General features: G+C 40.2%; 1 long non-coding RNA gene across 1 annotated transcript in view; it reads left to right on the top strand.

Annotated features, from left to right (window-relative positions):
- The first annotated feature begins 43 nt into the window (after nucleotides 1-43).
- Nucleotides 44-26,601, top strand: part of LOC308053970 — a 32,834-nt gene continuing 6,276 nt past the window's right edge. Inside the window, exon 1 of the long non-coding RNA XR_013923877.1 lies at nucleotides 44-26,593. This is a non-coding gene — a long non-coding RNA (uncharacterized lncRNA). The remainder of the gene's footprint in view (nucleotides 26,594-26,601) is intronic.

Raw genomic sequence — 26,601 nt, 5'->3', positions numbered from 1 at the left:
CTGCTTTTTTTTTTTTTTTTTTTTTTTTTTTTTTTTTTAAGGAAAGAATTATTTCCCTTTTTCCTTACCAACTTTTTTGTTTTTACAGATTCATTTTGGTTTTGCTTTTTGCCTGTATTGCAGATGTTACTGACATTTAATTCTGACCTTGCTTAATCTGTTTTTACACAATATTTGAGTAGATTTGGTCTCAGTTTATACCTGAGACCAGAAGCTCATTGTTTCTCTGGGTAAGAGTGAATGTGTTGAGATCTGTGATTGAGCCTATTGAGAAATCTGAATACTGAACCAACCATGAAAGCAGCTGCAAAATTTGTTAGACCTCATCTGACAGAAGGCCTGTTGGAGGCTTCAGTAGTCACTGAACTTGTTTGATTCATATCAGAAAGTCAGACACCTTTCTGAGTACTGTGACATACTTAATGTGTGATAGAAGTGCTGCTGCTGAACCAGTTTAACTAGAAAACAAAGCAGAAATGTAACCACTCCACAACTGCATTTTGTTTCCCGATCAAAACTTGTTTTTGATGTTTTAAGTGAGCATCTTGTTGCTTTAAGGTACACAGTGAGTTGTAACTGGGAGTCTGGTGTTCTACACATGAACGGTGAAAATACTTTCAGAGAGTGTTTATGCAAGCTCTGGAACTTTATTAGTTTATGCAGTCCTGGAAACAGGAGGAAACTACTGACACATGCAGTCATGTTCTCTGGTGCGATATTTCACAGAAAAGCAAGAGCTTCTGTTATCTGCTCTATGTGAAGCAGTTTAAATGTGGAAGAATAACAACTATGTCTGCAAAATCTCCCTTTAACTTTATTCAGTTTCAGGAGAGGGAGCATTGCCACTTGTTCCCACTTTGTGCATTTTGGTTGAAAAGAAAATATTCTGTTAGTCTCTATAAGAGCCTGAAACATTTTCTGAAAACTTGCCTGTCTTCCCTGTGCAGAGCGAAAAGGAATCATTGCAACTGACTCTCCTGATGTGGCTGAAAATTAGTTCTTGAAGCCTTGGTGAGTTGTCTTCAGACTATATCCCACTGCTTGAGTCCCAGTGTTGCAGGCAAGCCTACATTTCCCTCTCCTCTTTCCTCTGTCCCAGTACTCACTCCCCAGGCTTAGTTCTTGTCCTTGTTCTCTAGGGATAAAATTCTGCAATTCATAGCCTGTGTTGCAGGCAACAGTTCAGCCAAACCTTGCCTCCTCTGCTTGTATCTTTCAAAAAGATTTTGACTAGTAGAGAATATCTGATCCTCTCAAAAGCCGTAAATGCCAGGTATTGTGGATTTTGCATTACCTTTTAAGCATTATGAGCAACATATGATGTTTTTGTATCTGATACCTTGCCGGATGATAATTTGCAAACTCAGGTTCTTAGATACTCACACTACATTTCTGTGCCAGTTTCATTTTCCCTCGCATCGCTGCCAAATTTTCTTGATGATAAAAAGTCCTTTGAAGCCTGGCAACAAATCTGTGTTCCTGTTTCTGAGCTTTAATGAAACTCAGAAAGGTAAGCTAACTTTTTTCTTTTTGAAATTGTTGCCCTGGCATTAGTCTTTAGAAATTAATTGTTGAGTCGTTTATATTGAACCTGAACTTTTTCCTCCTTGTTTTCTTCCCATGGACCTCTGAAGCAACCATTATTATAACAAACATCCCATTATTGAGGATAATACAAAGTATACAGGAATTGTTACAGAATATGCCAAAACCTGTCAGTCATGTTAGTCATGCTATAGTGTGGTTTTAAGCAGAACAAAACTTCATCTGCCACCCTAAAATCAATGACTTACTATTTTTCTTTAAATGAACCCAAGTTTGAGAGCTAGGTTTCCTAGTTTAATTTCATGTCATGTCAGTGTAACACTGAAATCTACATAATGTAACGTGAACTAAAAGTGATGCCCTGCAGAAAAGAAGACAGCATGTGAAATTCAGACCTGTATATGTCTGCATTTGCAGTTTGGTAGGTGCATAGTAACCTGAACGTCTGGGAAGGTTTCTAGATGTGTTGTAGTGTAATCATTCTGGTTTAATTTCTGAGATGGTAAGTTGAAGTTTGTTAAATCAATTTTGGAAAAATTAAGATGGAAAATAGATCTCTCCCAGGAATTTCATGAGCATTAATGAACCATGCTATAAAACCAAGGGTGGAGTTCACATCTTATGTTAAACCAACGTAATAAGGGGAATTTTATTGTAACTGTAAACTGTTGGTAGGTGATTTTACTTTGGGACAGAAAATAAAAACTGAAGTGAGGCTCTCTGTCTTTGCTAGAAAGGGTCTGCCTGCATGGACTGCAAGACAGGTGCCCAAAACCAAAGGACAGCAAAGTTATTTTGTAGAATGAATTGTTTCATCCACGTACTATAAAGCCTGTTTTAAGCTACTCTTGTGTGTTTTGCTTTTTATGCCATCTGAAATTTTACAGACACATTTCCTGCTGCTTACCAGTATTACTCCAGACTAGAGACTTGCTTGTTACTCTGAGAGCACAGCAGGGGCAACGTGGGAAAGCAGCACTGCTAGGAGATAGGCTGCTCTGTGGAGCTGTTACGAGTGGGGTGTGCACGTGGAGCTGTTGACCTCCTCATTGTCCTAGGACATCATGGTCTTTCTGAAGCAGGGTCAGACAGACTGGAGGTGTCTGCTCCTGCATGGTGCTTCCTAGAATTCAGCAAGCCTGTGTTGCTCAGGCTCGTGCAGAAGTTCCTGTCTGATTTGCTATCCAGTGAATTTTTGCACTTTTTTCAGTTGTGAATTTAATTTCCTTCCCTATCAGTGTAACTTCTGTAGAGGATGACAGTGTTTAACTGGGCTTGAAAAGCAAAGGTAGCATACCCTTTTTACTGGTTACACACTTGTATTACCCTGATGTCACTTCAAATTTTTGTGCCTCAATACAATTTTGATGGATGTCTTTGGATCTCCAATTTAGGAACTTCACATTAGGTTATTAGTCTTCAGGTTTTGACAGGACTGTGAATGTATTTTACAGTTCTCATCTGTGCTGAGATCTCTAGGGTCCCTTGTAATGTCCACAGAAATCAATAAAGAGACTTTTGTTGCGGCTTCCTGTTGGATCTGGATCCCTACATTTGAGCATACACAGGTAGTTAGGCCTCATGATTCCTTGTTTTTAGGGTTTTATAATATAGGAGGTGTCTCATGAGGTAAAAACTAAGTCCTCCTTCTCTGCACTCTATCTCTAGTGATGGTCAGGATCAGCTTTTTGAAGGGAGAATGTGAAAAATGTTGATGGAGCAGCACAAGAATAGGTTGCCCCAGAGGATTTTGCTTCCTCCTTACATCAGTAAGAGGCTGAATAAACACTTGAAGCAGGAGAACTTACACTCGTCAAAGTTTCAAATGTTCTTATTACTAAAAATAATTTTTTCTCATCTAACTGGGGGCAGTTTTCCCTCAACTCTTCTGCTGCTGCTAATTAAATCCTCTTCATCTGTCAATAACAGAATGTGAGTTTTTCTTAGTATCCTACATAAACTAGTTAAATTCTATTTATTTTATACAATGTCCTGAATTCTGCAGCATCATTTGCATTTATATCTAACTTGTTTTGTTATGTATACTTTCCTTAATTACTTTTTTGGGCTGTGCATTTTTTCATAACCATGTTTTTTTATATTTCTTGGTTTATATTTACAGAGCTTTGCAAATCATAACATGTTTCATGCAGTCTGTCTCTGCTGAAAAACAGTTACTGTTTTGGTAATAGGCCAGTACTTTTAAAGTGGGTGACAGAGTCAGACTCTTAAATCTATATATAGACAAGTGAATGTAGGTTGGCTAGTTTCTAAGATATTTGTGCTCTCCTGTTGGTTTAGCAGTAGGTCTGGATATGTGGATGTTGAAGGACTTCTGGTCCTCCTGTAAGTTATGCAGCTTAATTTTGAGCACCAGAACAAAAATGCCTGCCCTTGGCTTACGCATGGCTGTGCTGGAGAAGACAACATTGTGCATTCTCATAAGCAGCTGTGAGAGAAAACCTGCAGCTCAGTCTGTGTGCAATAGCAGTTCGTGAGCATCAATTGATAAATTAGGGTCCTGCATGGAAAAGAAGAAATTTAATTATAAGCCTCTTTGTATTTCCAATAGCTGACCTTTGAGAGTGATCTGAATCCCCCATGTGCTTAATGGCTCAGTTCGCTGATAAACCTAACGAAACCTGACTAAGGTATGATTCACAATTGTCATTTTTATGCAGCAGAGAATGCTGATGGGAACCCAGTGGTGGCCCTGAGAAGTAAACAGGACTTAGTCACTGTTGTGGCCACTGTGGTGTTTTAACAAGTGTCTCCTGCCTCCCAGAACGCTGCTACTCTTTGCATAGACCATCTTCTGTTAGATGCTCTAGCAATGGGAATGTGCTGCTCATTCCTTTCCCTCCCTCCTCGATGTCTGTAGACCCCTCCTGTGTTGCACTTACCTGCCTGTGCTGCCATTTAGCAAGCAGCTATTTAGAGATCAGCCAGATTTTACTGTACCGCAGGCTGTTGTGCATTCTGGATATATCCACTACAGGTCTGCTGTGTCCGATAACTGCGCATCAAAACAGAGAATTTTTTTTGGTTTGATGTAAATTAAGTAATGTATGTAGATTAAGGCTTAAAAGTATTTTTTAATCTTGTAAGGACTGACCACACATGGTGGGACTGAAGGTTGATCTAGCCCCGTATCCTGGTTTTTTTTTTATGGTATCCAAAAAAGGATGCTTAAGAGTGTAAGAACAGGGCAATTGTGAAGTGAGACTCCCTCAAGGATACCTCCCCTGACCCTAGAGATTTGTGGCAACTGACAATGTTAATTAATGGGTACCCTCTTATTTTTTATTTTGTTGATGGTTAAATTAGTGCTACCCAGACAGGTTAGCAGGGAACATTGTCATCCAGACTGATTACATGTGCAACAATATACTGGTACTGGTATTTCTCACTATCAAAGGAAGACTGTGTTTGATAAAACAAGGTGTGATGGTTTTCTTGTTTTATAGAAAATTGATTTCTGCTCCAGAGAAACCTTGGATCGTGTTATTTTTCAGCTTGTTCAAAACAAATACGTTGTTGTTCTCTTTAATCTTGTTGTCATAGACCGTGCAATTCAAAAAGTGTGGCCTCTTCTAAAGGAGAAAAATGTTGATCAGAAGAGCTTGCGAGTACTGTTACAAGACAGAGAACAATGCTCTGATCGTGTTTTGTCTTTTTTTCACATTTGAACATTTGATTTACCAGCCATCTTTTTTTTCTTAATCAGAACTCAATATTTTTTTTGTTCAATTAAAATAATGTCTTGGAGCTGCAAGGCTTCAAAAAGGTCATGTTGTAGAGCCTTATGCAGGACAATCCTTAGCTGATTCTCTATTCATTAATTCTGCAGAAGCACTTTTTTTTAAGACAGGATGGAAAACTTTTTTTTATAGCTTCACATCACTGAGATCTCGTGTCCCATAGAACCAAGAATGGAGTCGCAGAGTGGATGGACGCTGTCTGGTGGTTCCTCTTTTCTTCTGGCTCCAAATTTGTTTTGCACGTAGTATGCAGCCCCTAGCATTTTCTACATGAAAACTGTGTGTTATACTAATTTTTTTTTCTGTTTTCTGCCGAAAACTTTTCTGGTGAGTCTTGATAATCTCCCTCACAAAGGTTTGTCCTTCAGTCTAAGCTTTTTCTAGAGTTCATGTGTGCTTTTGGGTCACTCAGCATGCATTCCTGGATTGTCTCTCATCTTATGCTACTTGAACGCCAGCCAGTAACCTTCCTCAAGTAAGTTCTGCTTCTCTTCTACTGATGTTCAGTCTGCTAGTATTCTAGCAGTTTGAAGAGACTTCTGAATTAATCTGGCTTGGTTTTGGTTTTTTTTTTTTCTTCTTTTTTTTCCCTCCCTTCTCAGCTTACCCTTTGCCTGTTAAGAAGCTGCAGTTCAGTCCTGTGCACCCACACAAAGGGTCTGGCTGACACCCTGATACGAGTTTCCCACCAGAGGTTTCAGGAGCAGCAATCCCACTCCATTGCCTTTCCTTGCCCAGAATTCCTGAAGAGGTTGTTTGATGTTGGGCAACTTGCATTGCTGCCAGACGGGATGCAAGGATGGCTCTGGGGTTTATTGCCTCTGAGCATCACACACTGCTCTGGGCAGGAAAGCAGCCCCAGCCTCTGGGCTGCTAAACCTTTGCTGGCTGCCTTTAATTAACTTGTGCCAGAGCTGCCAGGTCACCTGCTGCACCTCTCCAGGGTAAGACCTGGCTCACAGAAAAATAATATACTTGCCTGGTAATGCTTGAATGGTTAAGCTGTTACTGTACAGATTTTGGGGTGGGTTTTTTTGGTGTTTTTTTGGTTGGGTTTTTTGTTTGGTTGTTCTTTTTGTTTCCTTATTTCTTCCAATTTCTTTTACAGAAGCACCATCTGACTGCAAGTGGATGGGGAGTTTTGTCAGGAGCTATTCTTTCACCAGCCATCTGTGGCATTTTAGTTTAGAATTCAGTCCTAGCTATAAGAGTCCTTTTAGGAAACACTTATCCTTTATTTGCTTTGAGTATATAAAAATTATGATGTCTACTGTTTTGAGTAAATCCATGGAAACTGTTAAACTTAAGAGGGTGAACAGGGGTCAAATACTGGGCCTGTTGCCTTGTCATAAGCAGATTTTAAAATATTCTTTTTTTTTTTACTTTATTGGGTTTTTCCACAGGAATGAAAAGCATGACTTTTGTTTTCAAACTCTATTAGAGTTTTTTCATTATTAAACTAATTCACTTTATAATTTTATATGATGGCAAAATAATATGAGTAATTTATTCAGTTATCGAGTTTAACTTTCATAGGGAATTAATGAGCAAAGTCCTCAGCAGAGCTGTGAATCTGTTTATTTTTGCAAGATAATACGAACAGCAGTCAATATCTTTTCCATGCTTGAGCAGTTTTGATTAGCAACTTTCAGATGTGGATTATCTGCACTTGACAATAATAATTTCTACTGTTTGCCAAGTTTTTGCCCAGGTTCATTGGGTCCTACTTCTCTAATCCAAAACAAACAGAAAAATTCAAATGCAAAATAATGTCAGAGATCAAATCCCTGAGAAAAATATAATTTCAGCAAGAAGGAAATATCTGTTGTGACAAAAATTGTTGGTAAAGCGATATGTTGTGGTTAAAATTGTGTCAGTATGTGAAATAACAGTATATGCTAAATCTAGTAACACAGCAACTGGCTGATATTCTGTGCTTGATCACAAACATATTTTATAATATTTCCCTTGTTTCATTGCAATGAGAGTATATTTTACTAGACTGCACATGTTTATCACATTTATTTACCATTTCTGGCAGCCGAAGATACCAGTGACATTAAACTGACATGGGTAAATCAGCAAGAAATGTATCACCTTCCAAGCAAATTTACATTGTATCTAGCAAAATAAAATCCTCTGAAGTCTGAGTTATTAATTCACTTTATTTTCCTCAGAGCTTTAATGGAATTCCTGGTAAACTCGCAGATGCAAAATTATGGATCACTGTAGAATAGCAGGTTTACTTTAATTTCCTGACTTGTTAAGGTAACTTAGAGCTGTACATCTGGGTCTGTAGCTATTCTGTGTACTGTATGTCATAACTTTTTAACAGAAAATTGTTTGCACAAAGAGGTAAAAGCAATTGAAAACATTACTATATATGAGTGTATTATCATTAAATTCATTATCCCAGTCAAGAAAAATTAATTTCAAGAAATAAAGACATGAATTAATAAAAGATGCTTATGGAAAAGAAAAATGTTTTCCAGTGGAGAAGCTGAATCATTACAGACTAAGGTCTCCTACCTGGTTGAGGGGAGCCAGCACTAATCTGCTGAGAGGCCAGTAGCTTGGTTTGTATATTAATTTGTATATTCCAGACAGTTCGTTCTTGTCTGTTACTTTTCCAGGGTAATGCAAAACACCTAGCATAGTCCTTGGCTTAAGAGTAGTCTACCCTTCAGTAAAAAAATATTACAAAATAGGAATAGATTCATTCCCCCCCTTTTTATTACTTTATGTCGTTTGACAAGTAACTGAGAAATACTAGATACCAGAAGTGTCTGAGAAGGAGTAAGCAAGAATAGATCTGAGGGTGGGCGTTTGTCTAGAGACACTGACCCTGTGGGTCCTAAGGGAGTGATCACATGAAATCCCTTCCTGTGGTCTCTCCCAGTTCTGCTCATGGTCTGCAAGATGTTTCAGTGCTGGCATCTGATCTCCAGTGAAGACCTTGCGATCTCTGCAGCCTGGCGAAAGGCGCTGCTTTTGTTTTGGTGACAGCACTATGAATCCTGGGTTTGGTTAGCTCCTCCTGCACTGGAATGATGGAGCTGGCCATATTGTTGGCTGCGTGGTGTGCACTGTGGTGAACTCGCCTGTCCTTTGGGAAGGGGAAGAGGGGGAAAATGGATGCTGCTTGGAGAAGCATGGTCAGGATAAAAAAAATAATTTCCGTGTGCCAGGTTCCTTGTAAAGGGTTTTTTTTCTAAATTTCCTTTTCAAGGGATGAATGAATGTACAAACCTCCCAGGTTTGTACAGTTCACAGCCAGAAGACCAACTTGCTTCCAGCATCACCTCTGCAGTGGAAGCTGGGATATGTCTCCACAGGAGAGGGGTTTGATATCTGATGTGTGACAGTCAGATTTCTGAGGTGTGGATTTGGACAAAGTTTGAAAAAAAGATGAGTCTTCTGGTCACCTCCAAGCAAGTCTGGAAATGAAAGGAAGGAGTGCTGCGACATGGTGGGACTTCGCCACACATGACAGCATCTGTATTACACACTGCTGTGTCTGCAAGCCCTGCCCCTGCTGTTCTGGTTCTGGCTGGGTTAATTGTCTTTGTAGTAGCTAGTATGGGGCTTTGTTTTGGATTTATGCTGAAAACAGTGTTGGTAATACAAGGATGTTTTTGTTACTGCTGAGCAGTGCTTATACAGAGCCAAGGGCTTTTCTCCTCCTCACCCCACTCAACCAGTGAGCAGGCTGGGGGTGCACAAGAAGTTGGGAGGGGACACAGCCAGGACAGCTACCTCAACTGACCCAAGGGATATGCCATACTGTATGACATCATGCTCACCGATGTAAAGCTGGGGGAAGAAGAAGGAAGTGGGGGGGGGATGCTTGGAGTTACAGTATTCTTTCTTGCCAGGTAACTGTTACATGTGACGGAGCCCTGCTCTCCTGGTGGTGGCCGAACACCTGCCTGCCGATGGGAAGTGGTGAATGAATTGTTTTGCTTTGCTTGTGTGCGTGGTGCTTGCTTTACCTATTAAACTCATTTTATTTCAGCCCATGAGTTTTCTCACTTGTACTCTTCCGATTCTCTCCCCCATCCCACTGTGGCAGGAGTGAGTGCATGGCTGCTGTAGGGCTTAGCTGCTGGCTGGGGTTAAACCACGACACCCACATTCGCACAGAGCTCCAGTATTTCTCTCCTCCTATTGCTCCCGGTACAGGGAGGAACTGGAGCCACAGAAACACCTGCACTGCTTTCTACAAGCCCTGCTTTGTCCTAAAGGAACAGGGACGTGACTCTGACTTTGTGAAGGAAATCTCGCCCCCCATTCTAGCCATGGCCCCTAATGCTACAGGACAGGAACATGGCCTTTTAAACATTTTGCTTTCATTTAATTGACATTTTCTTATGGAAACTAGAACATTTATGACTCACTGTAGTCCCTACTGCAACTCAGTTTGCTAACATTGTGCAAAACAAGTAGGAAATGTGATATCTGCTGCAAATGACTTAGCCTCAAATTCAGTATGGTGTACAGTGACATGAATTCATCTCTCAGTGTGCTCTGCAGTGCTGAAAAATACTTCAGACACCTGAATACAGCATTGTAGCAAGTTCTGCTGACAAAACCACGTTGCTATTCTCATATTTAATACTACTTCTGTGACAGAAGGTTGCTTTTCCAAGATGTGAATCTTCCTGGCCTGGAAGATACAACAGTAATATTTTACTGGAATAAGGTCTTCTAGGACCTGCCAATAAATCAATCAGAAATAGTAATTGTTTCTTTTTTTCTAATACATTTGATCAATGAAGAGGAAAAATTCACTACATTTTTGTTTAGAATAAATCATCTTTTCAAAAGCCTGACCTTTCTGATAAATGGTATTTTATCCTATCAGAACTTTCTGTGTATGTGCAGTCCAAGTGTTCTCAATCAATTGCAGTAGTTTTCTAATTTAATAGACCATTGCTGGGTCAATGTCACATTTATAACCATTGTCTGAAGATGCTTCTTCCTGTTGTCATCAGAGGAAGAAGTTAGCTTCCTAACACTTATGTGATTTAACTTTTTAATTTTTCTTGTAGTAACCTGGATGTTTTACTCTAGACAAATCTGGGAACTTTATTTTGAATTCTGCATATAGAGTACAGGACTAGAGTTGATGAAATATTTGAAAAATTTGTGCCAATTTATACAATCTGCCTTGAGGTTTTTGTTTATTCTAGCAGTCTTTTAGTTTTAATGAATCTGATAAGATTTTCCAGAGCATGACATGTAGAGTAGCTCAATCCGCTGTGTATCTTGAATTGCAGTTGTCCTGGGTGTCCTGTGTATCCTTAACCAACTCCCTAACAAGCACCTGGTGATGCAGTATTGCCAACTTTTCTGGTTTTGTTCTCGTGATTATAGGTTTGCTGCATAGTAATCACAACTTCTCATTGAAATTCTAGCAACTTTGGATAGCAGTAGGAAAATATCTAGCACTGCCTAGTCAGATCGCTGGTGGCTTCCTAATGCCGATGTATTTGTCTTTGGTAAGAGAAACTTAATACCCATCTTTAACAAATGCTTGCTTTACTTTTCCAAACCTCATTTAAAAAAAACCCAACCTCCACAACAAAAAAGAATGTGTTTAACCATTCTTCCTAGTGTTTTGTGCTCTTAGTTATTGGGAAATCTATGGTTTGTCATAGATCTCTGGAATGTTTAATTGTATTCCGTGTTTTTACTGATAGAGCCCAACACAGCATGCCACTATATACCCTATAGGTGTTCTCTATACCACAAAGCCATGGGAACATGGTATTATGCTGCAGATGAAATACCGTGGCTGTCACCAAGCATGCAGGCTTGGGTTAGTGTAGCATAAATGTCTTCCAGCTTGGAGCAGGCTCTTGTCCTGCTGATTCAGAGGATGGATGTAGCCCCAAATAGCTTTGGTCTATGTTTGCTATCAAGAAATCTGATTGCAGATTTTTTGTAGTAAGAAAATATGAGTGAACAGAAAAGCATGCAAAGATGTGCAACATGTAGGCAGATGGTGTATGAGCTATTTCTACCCCAAGGCAGGGAAAATCCATATTTTGGAGCGTTTCAGGGTATAGAAGAAAATCATAGCTACTCATTGCCAGAAAAGTAGACCTTATTTGAAGTTTAAACCAATTCTTCCCCTCTATCCACCAACTATGCAAACATTACTGTCAAACCAAGATGCCTTAGCAATGTAAATGGACAGATAAAACCAAAAGAAATAAAACAAAGCTGAAAGATGTGGAGGTTTCTGACATCTTAGAAGAAGGAGGGACAGTGTAACATAAAGCGGGGTGCAATCAGTCTTTGCAGACAGGATGCAGCTAAGACAGAGGAATCACCTGCTGCAAGCTGACTGACTGCCACCTGAGTAATTGAGTTCCTAAAAGTCTTCCAGTTAATACAAGGTTCCAGATTATTTTAAACTTTGGGAATTGAGAGTCCTAGTTAATTTATATTTTCCGTTCTGTTTCTGAGCACTGTGAGGTCAAAGTATATAATTTTGACAGAAGAAGAGGAATTAAAACAGTAAGGTTAATATCTAACAACCATATTCACAGTATTTGTTAGGATACGATAGAGACTATGTGCATGTGTGAGAGCAGATGTCAAGAACTCATGAATTTAAATTTAAGAAGGACAAGGCTTCATTCAAGCACATGTGTTTGGTTCAGCTTTTTCCTTTACTGAAGTAGTTGGGAGCAGACAATGATGAGGACTGGCAAGTCTCTTTTATCTCAAATTAGCACAAAATGAGTGAGAGCAGCTTCCAGCACTCACCTCTCAAGTTTGCTCTGAGAATTTAAATAGTCTGAAGCATTGCTGGGAAAGCACATAAGGGAAAGACTATTTGTAGTCGCTAAAAACTGCTTTCAGTAACAGCTTTCCATCCTAGAAGGTGTTAGGGGTCAGTGTGGGGTGGGTACTAATTAGGGTGGGGATCACACTGGTACTTGTCAGGGGAATTACCCTACAAAAGGTACAGCTGGACAGGAGTGAGGTTGTTGGTGGCTTAGCAAAGATTTCTGCAGCTTGCTCTGTCTGCAGTGTTTGCTATGGCTCGATGGGCTGTGGGTTTGGCTGGACATGGAGTTCTGGAGATGCACGCCTCAGGTTTGAAGTTGCGTAGAGAAGGAATAAAGACTAAAAGCAAATTCTGGGGGCATGTGTTGCTGAGGAGCTGTTGACTTCCTTGTGGATGGGGGAGAAGACTGTGTGTGGTTGGGTGAGCTGGGTGGATTGAGATGAGTTACTGGATTGTTTATGGGCAGATTTAGGCACTGGTAGAAAACTTATGTGCTCAATATCCTGATGTATAGCCAAGAAAGGTATTGAAAGCACCCGATATATTAATTGAAAAGCAGTTGCATTAGCCAAGTATATATGTGACAGGTATTTAGTGAGATGCTGTATTTATCATTTAGCTGATTCTGATATTCTAAATCATTGGAAGGAGTCAGAAAACAGGAGAGAGCTCATAACTGTATTTTTGGTGCTAACTTCTGCAAGATGAAATGTAACGATGATAATTAAGTTAAAGTTGCCTATTCTGCTTTGGTGGAACACTGTGTTCTAGGAGCGCCTATCCCACTGTGTGTGTTAATAAATCTGAGCAGAAACAGTTGTACTCTGCAGCTCTATTAAGGAATGTTATTTTTATGGTAGATTCAAGATTTGATACCTCTAATAGCTGCTTTTACTTATGCCTTAAAAAAAAGTTGGAAATGTGTGGATCCCTCTTTATGGTGCCTTAACGCATAAAGAGCGTTATCCTCTCTGAAGTGCAATGTAGCTGTGATCTCAATCCCCTGAGCGTCAGCAGACATCTAGCGTGGGGTAAGTGACTCCATGTTTGTGGAGGAGTGTATCCATAGACGCTCCTTGTCTAAGGTCTTTTGGAGCTTCTGCAGGTATGGGTCATAGTCTGGATAATTGCAGCAATGGATGAAATCTGCTGGGGCTGGGAGAACTAGAAAAGAGAATCACCAGGGTCTCTCTCCAAGAACTAAAGTGGCCAAGACACTTATGATGAGCCAAGAGAGATGATGTGAACTTTTCTGGGGAAAAGGGAATGTTTTTAGACTTCACCTTGGACCCTTCTTAGAAAACAAACTGAGTATGCAAGAAGGATGTGGAAGCACAGAAACCCTCATCTCATTTTCTAGACTAGCTTTGTTAGCCTGTAAAGCTGCAATACATGTTCCTATGAGCAATTTGCATTTTTCTTGTGCAAGATTACTGTGTTAAAGACTGCAGTTTTCCTCTAGGAAATCATGGATATCTCCTGTGTCTTGCTGTAATTGTAGCAGCCAGTTCTGGACTACGCTGCTGCTGTTAATCCAGCCTTTGCCTGCTTGCTTATAGCTTCATACACTTTTATCTGAATTAATATTTTTAAGTGAAATGTTTCTATAAATGGATGCTTTATGGTTGGCAAAAGCATCTACTGGTCTGCAGTATTAGTGTTGCTGTCAGAACTGGGCTATGGAAGTTTTGAAAGCTAAGTGTTGCACTTACCCAGTATGTTTTCATTTTCAAGCAATTTGAATATGTGAAACTTGGTATTGCCTTATTGTTTGGGTGGTGGTTTTTTCTTTTTGGTCTGTAAAGTAATGAATATCATTGCTTTTTAGTACCTCATGAATTTTATCTTCTGGTATGCATCTGTCCCTTTGCTAACTTCTTGCCTCTTAACATTTTGAATGAAAACCTTAAGAAAAATAGGACTGTCCTGAAAATGATGGTTCTGACTTTTATTTAAGGGACTGCAGGGGCTTCTCTTAGTCCATTTAGTAACTGTGGGTTTGATTACAATTTACTGCATGCAAGTATGTACTGGTATATTCCCATTTTAAATTATCCAGGTTGCCTTCCTACTGCAATTTATTCTGCTTCTGTTCTTCAGCCTCAGGAATCCCCTTAAAAACTCTTTAGAGTTTGTAATGCATCAGTTCAATTCTGCTCTGCTGCATAAGTGAATCTCACCCAGGACATGACCTAGAAAGAACTGGCAGGACAAACCAGTGTTAAATTCAGTGACCCATCATTTAATTTAAGACTTCCTTTGCATCTGATGTATTACATCTTACCACATGTTGAACTCTTAACTGGAATGAGTGCCTCACTAGAAAAAATGTTGTTTATCAGATGTTATGTTTGTTACTTTATATCAAATCTGAAATTTATTGTAATATGGGACTAATGCTCAGAGAAATTGCTACGTGAACTCCTGGCTTTAGATTACCTTCCTGTGTGTGAAAAGGATCTGTGTATCTTTTCACTCCCAAACATGTATCAAGAGCTCTATTGCCCATTTTATTGTTAGATGATGTGTGGTGTATGATCGATATAAACACCAATATAGGTTTAAGGGCATCTCCTGCTATAAAAGAGGGAAATAAGGATATGCAATTATATGCAAATATGGAGGAAGTGAAGCATGCTGAAGAGCTGTGACAGCTCTATGGTAGGCTACAGCATGTTGTACAGCTGTCACTGCCAGGGAACTTATTGAGACCTTTTTGGCAGCCACCTTATGGTCTGTGGTGTTGGTACCTTGCAGTAACCTGTACCTATTCAAAAAACCTTCTGTCTTTAATAGTTCTGAGAAAAATCTAGGAACTCTTTTTGGGAAACTGGCAGCTGATTTCTGAGCTGCAGGTCAGGCTTCAAAGAATTGGCCAGCGTGACAAAGTCAATGGGAGAGTTGCAGAACTTTGCAGACTCCAGACTGAGAGACTTCCAAGATATATTAAGCCATGTTCAGTTTCGTGTATGTTACAGTAAAGAAGAGATCACTGCTGCTTCTATGAAAATGAAGCCATGATATGGGTGCAATGGGAGACTTGTCACCAGCCGCTGCAGAATGCGGCTTCCCGCTGCTGTGGAGTGTGTAGAACTTTCTGCTTTCATGCTGGTTGTAGGGATGCTAGCATCCCGTTTTTCTAGAGGTTGTTTTTGTCTCTTCCCTCTTATGTTTGCATCTGATGCAGTCCTTTTGAATCTACATCATCACATTTTTCAGTGTAGATCCAGCCACAAAGTCTTCCTCGTAACATGGTAATGAGGAAAGCCCATTTGCAAAGTTGTAGACATAGAATCATTTAGCTTGGAGAAAACCTTTAAGATCATTGACTCCTACTGTTAACCTAGCACTGCCAAGTCAACCACTAAACCATGTTGCTAAGTGCTGCATCTACGTGTCTTTTAGATAGCTCCAGGATTGGTGACTCAACCACTTCCCTGGACAGCCTGTTCTGGTGATTGACACCCTTTTGGTGAATATCTTGCAGCAAATGCTTAGATGCATCAAGCTGTAATTTGTGATTTTTTTTTTTTTTTTTTTTTTAGCAGCAGTAATAAGAAAGAAAAAATCAGCAATAAATGGATGAAGCGTTAATAATCCTGGTTGCCTCCAAAATGAGAAAGAATCTAATTTTTGGGTTTTACTCCATTCTTCATGTTTTTGTGTCTGGCAGTAAATGGTCACTGCTGATAATCACGCCTCTTACTGTATATCAGTTATAAGAAAGCTGGACCTGAAAAAAGAGTAGTTATTGGGAGCAGTGGTGTGACCAGACTGCAGAATGTGATAGCACTCTGTGTTCTCCTTTCTGCAGTCAGAGTTACTAGATTTGTGTGATGTCTTGAGTTATTACACCGACGTCAAAGCCTTTTCGCACAATTTGAAAACCTTCCTCCTTTAGCATGTCTTAGATGTTTGTAGTGCCTGGCAATAGTTTAGGTGTGTTGCTGGGTAAATTTCATCTCCTCTAATTTAGACATTTAGAAGTGAAATGTGCATACTCTGGATCCCTTCAGAGAAACAGCTTGAGTGATTAATCTTATCATCATGGCTGTATTTTGCTGTGGTTTTTTTTTTTTTTTTTAATAAATGTATGTCCACTGGTGTGACAAACTGCCCTCTGGAGATTTGATTTTTCCCTTTCAGCAAATGTGTTGTTGCACCAGATTGTTAGAATGTATGATGAGTCACATGTACAATGCTTTCAAGGGTTTTCCATTGGGTAAGCTCTTATAAACAGTGGAAACAACTACTTCCCTTCGAAAGGGCCTCCTTATGCCGAGTCAGGCAGAAACTTCAAATGCTGCCTGTAAACCATTGTAAGTGATGGAAACCCTTTCAGGCAGCATGGAGTTCAGAGGGCTACAAGAAAGTCTGTTCTTGACCCAGCTATGATATATTTGTATCAGAGTTTACTGTAGATGGTCTTCAGTTACAGTAGTTGTGAAGTTTTTGCTGTCAGCTTTTTTTTGGTGAACAGGAAAAAGAATTTTTACTAAAGACTTAATTATTTTTTTAATTCTATTTCTACTTTGTAATTATTGACAAACTAAATTCCTGTGGAGATGGAAGTGTTTGACAACAGGGGATGGAATAATGGAAATAAATTTTGATAGTGAAGCTTCATTGCTGCAAGGTGCTGCTTTCCAACTTGTTATGAAGATTGTATCTTGAACTGACACATGAAGCGTGCAGTCTGCTCTGATTAGCTCCTAAACTATCTCTAAGTGATGCCAATAGGCAATGTGGAGGACAAACAGACCCAATTTTTCCTACAGAAGTATTTAAAGCTTTGCTGTACTTCTGCTCATTGTCCTTGAAAAAAAACTTGTTTGGAGACTCCTTTGCAAAATTAAAAATAAAGTTGCAGATCGGCTTAGAACTCTCTACCATGAGTTACTCCTGCACACGCTTTTTCCTGACAGGCATACGATACTCCAGGGATCCCACTGGCTGTAATTTTTTACAGCAAGAGTAAGAAGGAAGACTAAAATCCTATTGCTACCACAAATTTTGACCCCCATGGGGACTGCAGTGTCTGTTGGTTGGAATCCCCTTTCCGTATGGGTGAGAGCATGTTTCCTGCCTCTGTAGAAAGGACCTTAGCCCAAATTGTTTCTTGGCTTCATCAAACTATTCCTTTTAAATTCTTCCCAGCTGGAAAGGGCAGTTACTGTTTTGGTGAAAGGAACCTAGAGATGACTCTTGGACTGAACCAGACTTAAAGGGGAAGAGCAGAAGGGGCTGTGGAAATGAGCTACAGCAAAATATAGAAATCCCTACAAGATGTTTGTGCTGGCGATGGAGGCCTGCCATATGCAAATATTTACATCCTAACAAATGGCTCTTGCCTAAGAAAGATTGCTAGTTTCTTGAGCTGGCCCTGGGGGAAAGCTGGGATGTGAAGCATCATAAGAGCTTTTAAATACAAGGCAGTAGTGCCTGAGAACATTATAATTCAAGGACAAACAAGGAATATTTTCTGCTGTTCATAAGGGCCTGTCCTGATGTGCTGGGGCTGCAAGAGGAACAAACAAAGTTAGGAATGCAGTTTTGGTGTAGTTAGTGAAAGCAAGAAGAGTTACTCTTGTGAGAATAAGGCAAAGAACACTAACATTCTGTTGAGGGACACTGTGGACACACAGGATAAATAGAGGTATCCAAGCATTGGAGCAAAGTGGAAAAGTAAATGAGGAAAAGAAAACAACAGGGATATAAAACCGGGCAGAATAACAATGAAGGGAAATACCTGGCTGTGCTTCTCCTCTGTGATTGCTGCTGCTCTTGCCCCTTTTAGTTTGGGGCAAGCTGAAATTTATTGGACTGAAAGATTGTGGGGCCCTTCAGGGGCAGCTGCTGTGCCCTTGCAGAGGCAGCAACTGCCCTACATACGCGATCGTGTCTGCTGTACGTTGTGATCAATGAACGCACGGTGGTTCTGCTGCAGCAATGGGATGAACTGGAGCAGACCCTGCGAGCAGAGGGGGAAGCCTCTGTGAGCCGTGACGGGCTCTGTGACAGCACACATCCGTGTTGTGCTGGAGGTGTTCGTGTGTAAGGCTGGCTGGGTTGGCTCGCCCTGTAACTCTGCCCTGGAGGGTGCCCTGCGGTGTAGGGGTGACCGCTGGGCCAGCAGCACCGGCCCCCAGGGAAGGGGACAGCTGCTCTCCGCCATGCAGCTCCGATGTGACAAAGAGCTGGGAAGGGGGACCACGGTCAGGGGCGCCATGGTTCGGCCGCTGTTTGCCAGCAGCTCTGTTGCCTGGTAACCTTTCAGGGAACACTTTTTTTCTGCAGCCGGATTGTGAAAGTTATTAAAAATTATCATGCCAAAGCTGTAGCCATGATGAACGTCTCTGACTAGGTTTTTGTCTGTTGCTTTTTCCCCTCCCCTGCGCCTCTTTCTTACCTCCTCTTTAAGAAATATAAATCCTTAGCCCTTTTAAAGTGACCATTGCTCAAAACTGCTGTCAGCCAAAAAGCATAGTAGTGATCTCTTCAGAAGGTGAAACCTTTTCTTATTGAACAATACCCCTCAGCTTTCAGATTAGTTTAATTGAACACCACATTCTAACCCTAATCCATCTAAATGCTGTTTCCCAGGTGCTATGTAGCTTGAAACTTAAGGGCTATTCTGTATTCTAGTTTTCACAACAGAATAGTCTATCTTTTATTTCCCAAAAAGCTTGAGGAAGTTCCTGGGCTGTTACCTAGCTCTGAATTTCAAAGTTTTGGCAATTTTGTTGCCACTAGAAGTGGCAGCCCATTTTTGAGTGCACTGCACAAGGATAGCTCTACAAGTAATCTTGATTATTAAATGAAAATAGGTTTGTTTCTTTCAGAAACTCTGATTTGCACTAATATCACAAGACAAGATTGTACTTAACTTGATAGCTGATCCAGGCCTGCAGTGAGATTTCCATCTATGTGGATATTAAATTACACCTGAGCCACAGAGCTATAAAGAAGCATATTTCTGGCATTTCCACCACTAATTACCACTTTTTGATTGCTGTTTGGGCAGAGATCTGAAAGTATTTAGATTTCCACATTGATGTTTCTTACCTGTTAATGCAGGCTGGAAAAAAATATATATGAAAAACATGATCTTTTCTTGGCTCACTTCTCCAGAAGTGGGGAGAGAAACAATAAAAACATTTAATGTTAGATTCTGTTAGAGAAGGGATTGATTGACTTATCATCCCAAATGGAAACTGATGGATGAAAGCATCTCTGGAGAAACCTTAGAAGTTTTTGATTAAAAAGGCAGTACTGGTGTTCCTTACCAGGATCTGGGCAAATAGATTTCAGCAGTGTGTACTTGAGAAAGCTGGGATATATTCTTGCTTGGTGGCTTCCTTTAGAGCATTTTCAGTTCTTCCTGATTTCAGAAATCCAGAGTATTTTCCAATCAGCAGATCAGAAAGCACAGCCCTGGAGTTTCTCAGCAAAATGCTTTAAAGCTTTTTTTTTATTATTATTTATTGCTTTTATTTAAGATTTGTGGTATCTAAATGTCTTTTGCTTGCATGAACTTCCCATGAAACCCTGGCAGACTTTCTTCAGCTTGTTTAGTGGCCTGTGGGTCACTGTTGACACCAGTGGTCCAGTCCAGACCCTGACCCAGCCAAATACAGTCAGACTCTGGAGACAGCAGAACTGGGAGATGATGGATGCATGTGTTCCTGGGTGATGCAAACTGCTTCCTTTTCTTGGAAAAGCACCTACAGTTTCAAGAAGAATAATATTCACAATTTTGCTCCTGCAGAAAATGAGGCATCTTTAAGGTTTTATACTGCTTCAGAAATCTTTTGAAATATCAGTGTTGCTCTTGGAAAAGAAGTTACCAGCTCTGTCTAGAAGCCAGTGATATTTGTCTGTATGCTTTATCTCTCAGCATTTGGAATAGCTTTGAGCTGGATATATTACTTGATTGTTAGTTTTACTGTTATATAAAATATTGCCTTAAATGATAACTTTCCAGTACTTATTTCTAGTCAATGCTTTGCTGAGGCTGGTTTTGTGCTTGTCATAGGACATCAGCCTTGTAAAAACTTATGATGCCATAAAAACATCTTCTTACTGTTTGGGCTTTGCAGAGTTGGGCTGTTTAAGATATAGTTTTTGGGAGAATCAGTGGAATAAAGGAGTGGTTCAAAGTCTTGTACAATTCTTGAGAAAGACTGGGGGAGGTGGCACAAGAAGCCCTCTGTCCTGATAATTTTCTCTGATTTTCTTTTTAAAAAGAAAAGCTCTAAATACAAAAAAGATGTAGTTCTTTCTATTAATGCACATTTCATTCCTTGGTAACTGTTTCCAAGCTGTATTGTTAATGATGAAAACCAAAAGAAAACTCATTCTAGCCTTGGAAATTACAGTTTTTCCTCTCCTGTTTTAAAGCTTCTACAGGTGGATTGAATCAGTCTGATTAATGCTTTTTCTGTGGTGATTCCAGTGGCAAGAAGACTTGCGCTGGAGTCAGTGGCTTGAACATGCAGGGACTGCTTGAGCAGGGTTAAACCTGTCACAAAGACCAGGCTCCAAAGAGCAGCCAGCTGTACCCATTAACTAACCCAAGTGTTCGAGTCCCTCTGCTGCCTGTGCCAGTGTCAGTAGTGCATGTACGGCAGCAACAGAATAGGTGATGGCACAAATTCCCCAGCAGTTCAATGGCATGTGTGCAGTGAGCTTGTAGGGGCTTTTTTTGTCTTGCCTGCTTCATCTGTGTTTGATTCTGGAAATTTACAGCTGTGTGAATGTTTGCAAAGAACTCCTTGGCCACATGCTGTCAAGCAGTAGCCAGGGAAAATTATACTTTGGATGGAGGAATGGTCCCATATCTCTGAAATTACTTTTTTTTCTTGATTTCATGGTGCTGAGTTCAGGAGGAAACTTGTGGCTAGCAGTGTTTCTGCTTTTGTTTAATTGAAGAGGTTTCTCAAAAAAATCTCATTTGATTCTGGTGATTTTTTTTTTACATTTAAGTACATCTTTTCTTTTTCCTATTTCCCAAGTGCATGGAAAATATTTTGAATTTAGTGCCAAAATTTATCTTTGTGCTAACAAGCGGACATGCACCTGAACGTAAGGTTTTTGATATTCTGAAGGGTAAGGTGAGAGCGTGTTGAGCAAAGAGAAACTGTATTTGGCTGTGGATGAGTGAATTTGTATCAAAGTTATTGTATGTGTCTGTTCTTAAAAAATTTCTTTTTTTCTAAAAGCTGTCTAGATTTTCAAAGAACCTTTACCATCATCTTAATCTAGTGATTCATGTTTGCAGTCAACTCATAATTATTCCCAAAATAGAGACTTATAAAACAGACAGAAGGCTTTTTCAAAAGGGAGGTAGGAATATGTTTCTGTCCAAATTCAGGTAAAACTTGAACTCATTGTTATGTAATGGCATAGTTATTGCATGTCATAGTTGCTTAGTAGCAGAGACCTCTGACAGGACCATGGCACAGCAGAAATCATGAACTTCTGCTCCAAAGGTGACAATATTTTTAACTTCTGACAAAGGATTTCTGATGGGCAGAGTGACCCTGGATGAATCACTTCACTGTAAGTCTTGCACTTGGGAAGTATTCCACAAAAAATCTTTTCTTTTTTTTAGGAGAAATTAAGTTTAAAAACATGTAAAGACTGAGATATAAATAAAAAAATCTTCATCAACAGAATCTGATTAAAGGCGAATGAGGCAGACAAGCCTCAGTCCCTGGGTGCCCAGGGTCTCCTGAGAGCTGGGTTATGCTATTTTTATCGCAGATGGAGGGGCAGCTGCTGGTGTCTGAGTTGTGCCATGGCCCCAGGCTTCATGGGATGTGGGAGCAGGACTCGAGCCGAGCGATTCCTGCTGCACGGAGGGCTGACTCTGGTCCACAAAAAGCACCTGATGCTAATCCCTAATGCAGTTCCAGGCACCCACTACTCAAAATACAAACATTTAAAAAATTGCAGCATAAGCCAGTACCCACTCTGCAGCCTAAATCTCATGTTGTCAGACTGATACTGGGAAGAAGTAGATTATTTAATGTGATTTTCTACTATCTTTTATCAAATCAAGTATGTGGAATTTTGTATTTATGGGCTATCCAGCTTCCCTGGGCTGAAACACTCAGCAGAGAAATCAGGTTTAAATATTTGTCTGTAATTGTATTTCTCTTCTGTGTAATTATGAAGATTAATTGACAATCTTCTAACCCATTAGGGACACTTCACCCCCTGCTTTTGGGCAGCAGGGATGAGTGAAGGGCCCTCTGAGTCCCCTCACAATTGCTTCCTATTATAAGAATATATGTGGTGTCTTTTCAATCTGTGAAAATCCGTGGGTCTTTGAAATTGTAGCTGAGTATTCTGGGACATTAGTGGTGATTTCAGGACACAGGGAGATGAGGGAAATCTTTAAAGAACCTGGAGTTTTGCTGAAAACTCCCCACTGCTTCAAACTGAGGCTTAAACTGATATCAACTTTTTATTGTAGTATATCATTTTTTTTCCTTGGTGTGGAAAAAATATAAAACCAAGGAGATAAAGCAGGGAGGAACAAGGGTGATGTTAAATATATTAATACCTACTATAGAAGCAGCTTTCCTTCTTCAGGATTAATTGTGTTGAGAAATAAATGTGAAACACTTGTGAAATGAGTCAATTTACCCATGACAGATTAGTTAGTTAAACTTAGGAGACTGCGTTTTACTTTTACTACTGTAACTGTAATTATGAAGGATTTTGCTAAAGAATTCTTAACGGATGTTACTGGCTAAGTGGAAAACATTTCTTAATGTGACTTCCATACACATCCTTGCTGAGGAGGGGAGATGGCAGCCTTACTGTGCAGGACCTTTGTTGTTTTGTCATGTTTTTGAATGAATTGAGGAATATGCTCAAATTTAAATGTAAAATTTCTCAGCTCTGCCGACTAACCCCAATGTGCTCCCAGTATGCTGCCAAAGTGTTACTCATTTGGGATTATTTAGAAGTGCTCCACTCATTCTTGCTTCCCAGGCATAAGTGGCCGCTAGTGCAGAAGTCAAACATAACTGTTTATATATAGTTTTATCTCTTCTGTGCTAATCATCGATGTTAAAAAGGTCCTGCCAATAAATGCATGGTGTATGCTGACCATCGCTGCAGAATGGCAAGGTTTTGTTGCTCCTTGCACTTTGGTACTGAAGAACTTGATAGAGAGAAAAAGATCAGAGAGGGCAATAACATTGCTATAGTTTTCTCTCTTTCCTGCTCTGAGGAAAGGGCATCCAAGATGCTTTCCTTCTGGCTTTGGAGTCACAGAGGAAAGGCAATCTGAGCTGACAATTGATTTTTTTTTTTTTTTTTAGAGCACAGAAGGCCAAATAGTGACTCATGGGCTAAATCAAGTTTCAAAGCAGAGAATGACAAATGGTTGGTGTGACTTTTCCAGCTCCTCAGCACAAAGAAGAAGTGTTGCTGCCAGTCTAGAATGCTTCACTCCTGAAAGAAGTAGGGTCCAGGCCTGGTCGAGCAGCAGGCTTTCTGGGATGGCTGACAGATACCATGGCATGGAGATAAGCTGTCCTGGCATCACTGCAGGTTTTAATGCAGGTCTTTGGTCCTGCAAGGACCTCATCAGTCATTGCACTCGCTTGTGCCATCCAGAACAAAATTAAAAAAAATTATCCAAGTGTTAGTATTTAAAATGATTGCTCTTAAAAATCACTGACACATAGAAACAGAAGTAAAGCTGCTTTAATATGTTTAAAACAACTAAACCAACATGCTGATAACTCCAACCATCAAATGAGGAGTGAGGTCAAAAATAAAACATGCTGCAGGAATCGCAGATGTACCCAAAGCTAGAGAGCCTAGCACAAAGGGGAAGGAAGCATACAACAGCAGGTCCAGTATAGAAAGCTACTTGAAGTAAGTTGTCTACCTGCACTAAAGTTTACAAGCTCAAGCTTTAAGTAACAAAACTAAAATAAGCTGTTTGTTGTGAATCATTATTGACTCAATGATTTATAGTGCAAGTAGCTTGCTTATACAAGTGACTGCAAATGCAGGTGATTTTATATTGCCTTTCTTGCTGATTGGAATAAGGTCACTTTGACTTCATGTGACATTGGTTTGGATTAATTACAAACTTTGCATACAATCTTCCATCCTTGAGACACATAGCGTGGTCAGACTTTTGGAGGCAGAATGATTGATGCCAAAGAATAACAAAGTTAATAGCAGCTTTTTCACTTGCATCGGCAAAATCACACCCTTCCTTGTTCTTCTGCTTGGCTACAGCATACAGATGGCCTGGAGTTTGGGAGAACAATTTTCGAATTGATAAACATCTTAATTATTCTAAGACAGGGTGTTGTTGCTGTGTATCGCTGTGGTTGTTGGACACGGGACAGTGGTCTTGCAATACATAACAGGAAATCAGAAACGTCAGGAATGGGTGCACCAGGCTGTCAGTTCCTCCATACATCTAAGTAGCTCCTCTTTTCTGCAGGCCACCTCCGTCTCCCTGCCACAGGAGTATTCCATGAGTAGTGGAGTTTGATGAAACTCCACTTTTTGATTTTGCTGCCTAACAAGGGAAAAGGAGTGTTTTTTTATCTTTGTTCCTGACAACAAAATAAAATTAGCGTTTTTGAGACGACTTGAAAAAATAAAACTATGCACTGTTATAAAGGACTATTTTGCAATGCTTCTGTCAAGTGCTGTAGAATCACAATATTTCATTACGTTATTTCATTTCCAAAATGAAACTGTTGCTTTTTCAGGTTATGTTTGCTATTTGTTATATGAAAAATGTTTAATGTCAATGCACCCAAAAATTCATGTAAGCCATCCAAGGTATCACAATTTCTAGAAAGGAAAATGATTACTAATTGTGGATTTTCCCCAACCTACAGAAAATTCTATTTTTGAGTATATTCAACATAATTGCTCATTATGTAAGTATGTTAAAATGTACAACACCCTTACCATGTCGTCTTTCATTGAATGTCATGCTGTGAATTACAAATCTGTTAATGTAGATGTCGGTCGAACTTGCACATTCCAAACGCAGAGATCTATTTTCTGTTCCAAGTCTTTTATGAGACCATCTGTGATTGCCAGTTTGTAAGAAGTGGATAGGAGCAATACGTGCTTCTATGCAGGTTGTACATAAGCCCTGTACACTTTCTAACTATTGTAACATGCAGTTTGTGAGCTTTAGGATGCCAACCATTTTTTTGTCTTGAGTTATAATAATTTATGCAGTATTTATGTGCTGAAGCTTTTCCATAACTGCTTTCTGACTAAGATACCATTAGGGGCCCAAATTATAAAAATCATAATTAACAGAGTATGTGGTATAGCTGTCCAGCAGTGATCTCTTTATGCAAGAGGTTTGGTCTGCCTTACAAATGACGCTTTAATCATCAGCTCTATACTAGATTAGTACAAAGGAGAGACTCTATCGCTACAGGTTAATCGGGCATAATGGGGGCTTTTTGACAAGGGAACTGTCTCAGCAAGGAGTGTAGTGTTGTGCTGCTGCATAGATTAAGCCGGCAGAAACACAAGTGTGAAGGGTGAGAGAGAGCTCTGATATTCAGTCCCCTTTTCTGGAACTGAAGGGGGTTAGCTGGATGCACTGGGACTGCTGCTTTGTATAACCTACTTTTGCTGCAAGTGTTGTCAAGCAGGTACTGACATCAAACTGCTCAGTGACCAGACCTTGCAAAGAAACTAGCATTTATGATTTTTTTTTGGGGTGTGTGTTTTTGTTTTCCTTTGCGGGACAGAATTATTCTTTTCAGAGAGGCTGGTGCTACCCATCGGTGTGGGGAGGGTAGCTCAGCAGGGGCGCAGCTTGAGAAAGCCCTGAGGGATTCTGGCAAGGTTAGACCATGCTCTCTTTTAGTCCATCCATGGGTACAAATGGTCTGATTCTGTCAGCTGGTATTTATTTGTTGTCTTTTCTGCTTTCACCAAATGACAGATGATCCTGTGGATTGTCTTGGATTTATGAAAGTTGAAGTACCCGGAGAGTTTTAAAGTAAAGGATGGTTGAGGCTGTGTCACTGTTGATACCCGCAGTGCAGCATGTGTGTGCCTTGGGAAAGACCAGCGCACACAGCAATACCTCCAGCTGTCTGAAATTATACTGTTTTGTGAGTTTGAGGCTTCTCTTTTTCTGTAGGACAGAACTGTCTGTGTCAAACCAGGATGTCCAGCAGCACCCATGCTGTAAGACTGCTGTGTAACCTGGCTGGGCGCTGGGGAAGTTAGGGATCCTGTGATGATTTAGGCTTGTGAAGATCAAATGGGTGAATAACTCTGGTCTGAGGTGCATACGTGGACTTCTGAGAAGGGGCCATGAGCAAGACCCATTGACAGACTTTCTTGGGGTGATCACTGTTGAGGGCACCAGGGAGAATGGGAAGCAAATTCTCTGCTGTAAACTTCTCCTGGGCTTTGAGGAAGTCCTCCTTTGTGCTTCAGTTCTTCTGGGATGCGACAAGTGCAGGG

This window comes from Falco punctatus (genome assembly GCF_963210335.1).
Source record: "Falco punctatus genome assembly, chromosome: 15".
Taxonomy (NCBI): domain Eukaryota; kingdom Metazoa; phylum Chordata; class Aves; order Falconiformes; family Falconidae; genus Falco; species Falco punctatus.
The sequence above is the reverse complement of the archived record's forward strand: the minus strand, read 5'-3'. Positions and strand labels throughout refer to the sequence as shown.